The 8,380-nt window shown below is 44.9% G+C and overlaps 1 long non-coding RNA gene across 1 annotated transcript; it reads left to right on the forward strand.

Moving 5' to 3' along the window:
• Positions 1-5,407: 5,407 nt before the first annotated feature.
• Positions 5,408-8,136, forward strand: LOC139909407 (uncharacterized). The gene is made up of 3 exons (XR_011784513.2): positions 5,408-5,483; positions 6,165-6,423; positions 8,037-8,136. It is a non-coding gene; the product is annotated as an uncharacterized LOC139909407 (long non-coding RNA).
• The last annotated feature ends 244 nt before the right edge of the window (positions 8,137-8,380 follow it).

The following is an 8,380-nucleotide window of genomic DNA, read 5'->3' on the forward strand; positions in this document are numbered from 1 at the left end:
CTGGATTGTCTATGTGAAATTCAGATAATTTCAGCCCTTTCCACCTTATAAAGTGAAAGTGAAACACAAGCCTGGATTTTACATGCTTATGTTGTTTCTAAAGCTCCCTGTGTCACAGTCCCTGCAGGGAATGAAAAATGACCTCAAGCCTTCCCATCCATCCCAAATGGAGGTCCCTCATTATGGCGTGAGATATATATAATATATATATACTGTATATATACATTATATTGCTATATATGTAGAGAGATAGATGGATAGAGAGAGAGATAGTGGGGGATTCTGGAGCAGGGAGGAGAAAAAAGATAGAGGAGAATCGTAATGAGCTGTGTTTATGTGCAGCGTTGGTTGGCCTGTTGACAGCAGTTAATGAAGTTACAGTTAGTGGGAGAATCTGCTGGCACTAATTAAACCTCCTCTCATTAGCAGTGTTGGGAAAGGGGAGGGGCTGCAACAGGAGTGGGAGGGGCAAAGACACAGAGGCAGACACAACAGAGTGGCAGTTACAGCACAAGCGCATATGGACACACACACACACACACACACACACACACACACGCACACACACACACACACGCACGCACACACACACACACGCACGCACACACACACACACACACACACACACAGCACCTATGTGTGAAGAGGGCTTGGATTTAACTTTATGGTGTACAGAACTCCTGAGCTTGCATTTAAGTTTTATACTGTGATACAAATCTTCTCCAAAGGCTGACAGAGGCTGCTTTATCAACAAAAGACTATACTTAATATATCTGCTACTACAGGAAAAACATTGATATGAGGTACAGAATGAAAAAATATATAGTATAAAGCATACAGTATATACTATCAAGTGCAGAAAAATAGTAAACAGATATTATATTAAACAGTAGCTGTAGGAAATATCTTACACCTAACTGAGCCTACAGTGTGGATTGGCTCCTCTAGAAGCCACAGCTCTGACATCTGGAAATGTTGCAGTCACCATTGAGCTGTTAGAAAGTGGGAGAGAGCTCAATTGACTGTCACAGAGTCTGAGTGGAGCTCAGTGTGTGCCATCTTAACCACAGCTCCATCGCAGCCTGTAATCCAGCTCACCACCAAAGCCACCGCTGCTGGCTGCCTGCGCAGACCAAGCCTCACTGTTTGTTTATGCAGCACGTAGACCCGGCCATTAAAAGTGGGAAGCCTGTCAAAAATAAAAAGAGACTTTTCATGTTTGAGGGCTGCAATTGTGGCTCTTGTGTGATGTTTTTCCTCCACGCTGACCCCTTGCTTTGAGGTCGGGAAGCCGCTTAACCCTGGGCTACGGAGCCAGCCGATTGGCTGGGCCAAATACAGTATTTTTGAATGTGGTGGCGTAAGGGGTGCCTCCGGCAGAGGCACTGTGGTTGCGTGCTGTGACTATGGCTGTGCAACCACGGCAGCTTACGCATCATTATAATGGCTCCTCAGGCAAAGAAGCCAAAGATCCTTTATAAATGTGCACATCATTTCCCTCATTATGTCCTAGTTACCTATCCTCATGTTCCCCAAACCCCACTACAAGGCAAAGTTAACCATGCAACAAGCTGAGCAAAGGCTATAAATTGCACCATTGGCTGACAATGGAGAAATAAAGGTATAGCAACATTCTCATGCTGAAATAATAATCATCTGCATTAATACCCATCTACAGAATGTCAAAACCCCTTATAGAAGCCCCTGATACAAGTTGTTTAATATGGCTATTCCAATCTCACAGCCATTCAAATAATAAAGCAGCACAGGGAGAATGTGGAAATTTGCTACATAGTTAACTTGCGACAGCCACCAATTAGGTTTACGATTCGGGCGCCTTTGGGCCACTGTCGCCAGGCCTCAGTCTCCCTCTGATGTCATTACACAAATCTGCTCCAGTCTGACAGAGCAACAGGGCTCTAGGACACAGGGAGGGAGAAGAAGAAGGGAAGTTGGCTCCGCTCCTCTCCTCTCCTCCTCTGATAGCAGCAGATAAGCCAGCCTTGGGGCCTCTTATCTCATCTGTGGATCCTGTGTAAATGTAGGGTTTAGTCTGGCAGATTACATCAGCAGAGCCTGCTGGGGACAGAGGCCAGCCGCCTGGGGACCATGATGACTCCCCACATGTGACAAATACATCTCCTCCACCCTTCATGCACTAACAAAGCAGGACCTGGGTCTACCGTGGGACATGGCTCCTCTCAGCCATTTAAAAACGAGTCCCCAAAGAAACCGGAATTAAAACTGTCAACTTCCATTTAGCCCAAAACATTCACCCCACAGCATTTGTTTTCATTGTCAGTTGCGTGCTATGTACAGTGATACTGATTGGAGTGGGCAGAATGCTCCATTTGGATCAAAGTCTCTGTTAGCTGTGTGGAGGTGTGTGGTAAGAACAGCAGTCCTGACAGGAGAAGAACCAGCCAGCTGACGTGGGACAGGCCCTCTGCGGTGCAGGAGCCGCGAAGGTGCCATATGACTATGAAAGGTTCATTTTAGGATACATAAACACACCCTCCCTGTTCCTCTAAATCTCTCTCTATCCTTCTACTGTATGTACAGCACATTCCATCCTGACAGACTGACAGGCCACATTTGGGGAGTGACCAATGGAAGGCCGTCCCCCTTCCTTCTTTTCCTCTCGCTCCCTCTCTCTGTCATCCCACCCAGAGAGGGGAAGTGGTGAGGTCGGAGTGGTTGGCCAGACCGGGCCAGCTGTGTGACCACAGACCTCTGAGTGTGTGTATGTGGGAGGGAGGGAGGGATCCACAGGCCTTATTACAGACCCAACGACACACTGGGCCTCACAAACAGCTACTTCACAGCTAGCAGCAGCCAGTGCTAACACTGCAGGATTTGTGCCATTTTAACAAGGTAGAGCAGCATGAGAAAGCGTGTTTTTGTGTAATAATCAATCAAAAACAACCACAAAGATATGAAATGGCATCATGGCATCCTCTAATGTTCTCAATGCATGCATCATTTCATTGTTGGTTCATTTCTAAATGGCAAGAAAATAAATAAACTGTTTAATAGACATAGTAAACCACTCAAACGACTAAGTTACTAAGGTGTTATGATGGTACATAATCCTAGCAGCTCTGGAGAAAGGATGGAATTTTTTGCACCACAGTCTGCTGCCAACTCATATCAGCTGAAAGAGACTGTTGCCGGACTGCATAGTCAGCCAGATCGCAGGACAGAAGGTCTCACAGTGATGATGTCACTGTTTTGCGTTGGTCCCCAGGGCAGTGATTTATGAGCTAATCTGGAACTGTCTCCCCAGATTCCAGGTCTTTCTCTCCCCGGGGAGCTGCTAATGGGACAGCGGGATGGAGCCACCGCGCGATAGAAGTCCTCTCAGCTCACAGGCCCTGACATCCATCTCCATGATCATACACCAAAAAAGCAATACAACAATGTTGACTCCATTTGGCAGCACACACAGACACACACGTGCATTCATTCACACGCGCAAACACTCACGGGCATGCGTACACACACACATTCACACATAGACAAATACACATATACACACCTGCAGAAACAAATACAGAATAAATCAAGTATTGCATATATAACCTTGGCTATTTGCAATTTGTCATGCAGCCCAAGAAAGATAATTGAGGCAACCTCCCAGTATGCAAATAGAATGATAATCAGCCTGCACTATTCTGTACCAAACACAGACACAGAAAAAAACAGTTACATTGTTAGCATTTTCTAATAGAGGACACCTATTGACCCATTTTCTCTTGGAAAGCAATTTGTCCCTCCAAAATAAAACTAATAGGTGGCAAGATGAATGGATTAGAGCAGGCTAGACTGGGTGCACCGTGCCACGAGGCACTAAATCACCAGATTATTAGTTTTATGAGCCAAGCCCATGAGAGAATAATTGCTAATGTTCCCAGAGTAACCAAGGGAAATAAAGGTAATGGAGCAATTTATAAATTCTGATTGGTATACATAGAGAACTTCCAGCCCATCTCCTTTGTTATTTTACTGCTCTCAATAAAATACGCCCCGAGCCACACAAACACTGGGGCCAGCTATCAAAATCAATACAATCACAGTACCACGAGTGCTGCTTCTGCTCCTTTGTTATTTTTAGTGCAATGCAGCCTGGCTTGCAGTTATAAATCAAAGTAATGTGAAAAGGAAAAAAAAACAAAACCACTAACATCAACCCCCATTTCTTTACTTCATTTAGCCTGTCCAGTAGACATGCGGATGATGATTCACCCTCAACCCACAAATACACATGAACACGCACACACACACGCACACGCACACATACACACACACACACACGCACACACAAACACACACACACGCATGCACACACACACCTACACATCTGTACAAACTCAGGGTGCAGGTGAGAGGGCTATGGCCTTTTTACTAACGACAAAGGCAAGCTCTGAGCTGGCTCTAAAACAGACAGACAGACAGACAGACAGGCAGACAGACAGACAGACAGACAGACAGACAGACAGACAGGCAGGACAGGGTGCTGATGCAGGCAGGTGCTCTGTTTAATCCACCCACCCAGATGAATAACTGTCCTTCACTCATCCTGTTTTCTTAACCACATGACTTTCCATCATATGGAGTCAAATCCCTAATTTCCACCTCTTCACAGCTCTCTGATGTTTAAATTGTAAGTTGCACTAAATCCAAATGTAGTCTGAAATGTTCTGCAGATGTAGACCTTTCTTATGTGGTTCTTGAAAGCAAAGATTTATCTGGTTAGAGGCTTCATAGCTTTACGGCCGCAGTCTGCCTGCCTCACATTCAAATCAAGGTGGGTGGTCTCATCAGCTTCGTCTCATATCCATTTTTGCGTAGCATAAACAGCATCTATCCTAAAGCAATCAATTTCTGTTGTACTGTTTTACACGAATTGCTCAATTATAAACCAATTAAAATAGAGCCAACTCACTGCGCTGTTTAAACTAGAAATATGCAGTGATAGCCTCTAATGTAATTTGATTCACCGCTGTATTGAATTACACATTGAACTCAAGGTGAGAGAAGGTAAAACTGATTACTTCTAGAAAACAATATGGCATGATGGAGATGGGGTTACAGCGTCATATCATTTTCCAGCCCTGAGCAGGTTGTCTGTTGGTGCATCTGTGATAGATTTGCTCTGCTGGAGTGTTTGCAGCTGAGGAGAGCGGATGTCTCGCCATATGCAGACACAGTACACACACGCACACACACACACGCACACGCACACATACACAGATGCACATACTTGACCTTTCCACAGTGGCGGTGACAGCTCACAAACCCCTCTTGTAACTGAAAATCTTCGCATATACTTTCCACCCACTTCCTGTTTTGTGTTGTGGTGTAACTATGCTGCACACTCTTGTTTTCAGTTCCTTGTCTCACAGGTATGAAGAAACACTGTTTGTGAACTGTAACCTGTCCAACCTGCGTCGAACCTCTCTGTTCAGACTTGTTGAGTAAAGGTAAGTGGCCCTATGTGTATTCAGCATTCATTCCTAAGATGATGATTCAGTGGAGAGAATTCAGGCCAATATTTGTAAATGTATCAAATCCAGACTCCCATGGGTAGGTAGTCATTGACATGTCTGAGTGTTATTTGTTTTGTTTGGTGTAAAGATATCTGCTCTTGTCATCCCATCTGTACTGTATAGTCCCACAGAGAGGGTGTTTTTGGGTCAGTCCGTTGGTTCATCATCACCTCACATTTCCTGTTATGAAATAGCATGACACCCGACAAAGACACAGCGTAAAACAGATCTTAACAAACTCATGAGGGCGGAAGCTATGTGGGAAGGAAGCTTATCTCAAGGTGTGAAGATCCAGCCTTAGCGCAACTCTTAATGCTGTCACAAAAGTATTTCATTCAGGCCTCATTGTATCATGTAAATGGAATGGAAGTTTAAAGCACCTCTATTGTCAATTTAATTCCACACACAGCTTTCAAGAACCACTGAAACCAGGGCGCAAGCTGAGACATGGAAATTGATTTTCCAATGGATTGATTGCACTCTGGATCCTGCGCTGATCCACAGAGAAAGAAGCTGTAATCACACATTCCGTGATCCCACAGTTTCTATACGATGCGGTTAGGTTTTATCCAAATGTAACAAGGCCTGTAATAAATCTTGTCTTCCTTCCATCAGCTTGCCAGCAGCTGGGAGCCGTCAAGGGAAGCCACCCCAAGCAAAATGTTATTCCAGCTTGTTAGTGTTTGAAGTCACAGCAAGCTGGGCTGCAGAAGCTGCTGCCTGTGGTTTATGGCTTGTGGGGTTGCTCAAGATATGGAGTCTCACTTTCCAAGTCAGGATGTCTCACCGCCATTGAAGCCACAACTGTAGCGGTGAGATAACGCTGGCACGTTGAGAAGAAAGGACTTCAGAGCAGACATGTGGTCTTGACTCAGTGAGTGACAACACCACTGTGTGTGCGTGTGTGTGTGTGTGTGTGTAGGTGGGTGCGTGTGTGTGTGTGCGTGTGTATGCATGCGCCTGAGTTTGTGTTGTTTTTCCACATCCGCCTACTGATGCAGTACTTTACTGCAACCACTTGCTGAAGTAATATTGCTTCCTCCTCGCTCCACTTTCAAATAGTTGCTGCCTCTTTCATCCAAAATACACGTGCAATTCTTATGACTTTATATGCTTGCCAGCTTCTTGTATGGCGAAACGCTTTTTTACACTCCTTTGCTTTCTGACAAATGAATTAATTAGATAGTCCTGACAAAAATGGCAAAATTTATTTATTTGTACTCAGATAAACACAATGAATTATGAATAATAAAAAAGTGCCATTCAATTGTGTTTATGTGTAGCAGACATGGGATTTTTCACTTTCCACTACAAGTCCACTGGGCCACACAGCACCTCTTGTTACTGAAATTCAACAACCTTGGCTCACATCACTGTTTCAATGATTAGAGTCGTCGTATTTCAACCACAAGAGGCCAAAGGTTGTCAGTCACCCACTCTGTTTCCACCGCTCAGCTTCCAGTCTCTGATATTTTCTCTGTAATCTCACATCATCGCACGGTGGAACTAATCCCTTGGATTCCTTCACAGTCACAGCAAGAAAGATTCTCAAAGAGCTGTACCTACTGGAATCAAACAAACAACTACTGCACAATAGACAGTTTACAACCCGAAGCACATTTATTTGTCAAAACAATGTTGTTAAAGTTATATAGCAATTTACATTTAGCAATGCCACCACAGCAGTGCTATCCACAATTCATCTAAATATTGTCATCACGGCTATTAATAACAGCACAGAAAGCATAAACTATCAATATAACACACATTTGCAGTCTTATGAGTAATAATCAGCTCAACTTGGGCTTACTGTGATGAATACTCCCAGAGAAGAGGTGTGAGGGGGGCAGGACTGTCTATGAGAACGACAGGGGAGGATGTGAAAATGTTTCATATGTACTACTATGAATAAACCATCAGAGCTTAAGTGAAGGACATGCAGATACTAATTGGATATGCTTGGTTGATTCTATTACATTATGAAGATAGGGTTAGGGTGAAAGGTCAAGAGGGCAAAGTGATGCTCCATCTGATTCAGTGAGAGTTGTCTCCCTCCACGGGCACCCCACCCTCCCCCCCCACACACACATATGCACACACACACACACACACACACACACACACACACACACACACACACACACGACCTAAGGGTCAGCAGCCGTGGCTGCTGCTCCTGCTTGTCCCATAGGGGCAGTGGGCGGACAGGCTATTGATCAGCCAGACTATTATCAGAGCTGAAGCTGTTTATCATGCTGTCTGCTCTCAGCAGGGAGCCTCCGTCTCTAATGGACCATGGTATGGCGCTCCCCCGCACCTGTCCTTGTCACCCCCACACCTTAAGCACCATCGATCCCCACGTCACCCGTCCTTGTCCCACCGGTGCCCTACTCTCTGGGGGAGGGTGGCTCCTCCTGTCCTGTCAGGGCTGAAATATGTTCCTCATTGGTGCCGCCCTGCCGATGATTCTCTCCTCTGTCCTTTTAGAAACTGCTGTCACCCTGGGAACTGCCCTGTGGAAACAATGACGAGCACATCATCAAACTCTGGCCTCCGCCTTACTCATGCTCAATCACAGTCTGCTAACAATAAAAAAACAATGAGGAAGAGTCGTCATTTGCATATCTCATATCTTTAACGTTACTCATCATCTTCACTCTATTTATTGCAAAATACTGTAGACTTGTGGACTTGTCCTCAAATGAGCTTGTAATCTATTTTCAACATTTGCCCCGATGACTGGAAGATACAGGCAATGTTTGCTGACAAAGCTTGAGTGGATTTTCCGTTTACGGCGAGTGACCTACTATATGTGCTCAGTGGATCAACTT

The sequence above is a fragment of the Centroberyx gerrardi genome, chromosome 4 (assembly GCF_048128805.1).
Source record: "Centroberyx gerrardi isolate f3 chromosome 4, fCenGer3.hap1.cur.20231027, whole genome shotgun sequence".
NCBI classification, from domain to species: Eukaryota; Metazoa; Chordata; class Actinopteri; order Beryciformes; family Berycidae; genus Centroberyx; species Centroberyx gerrardi.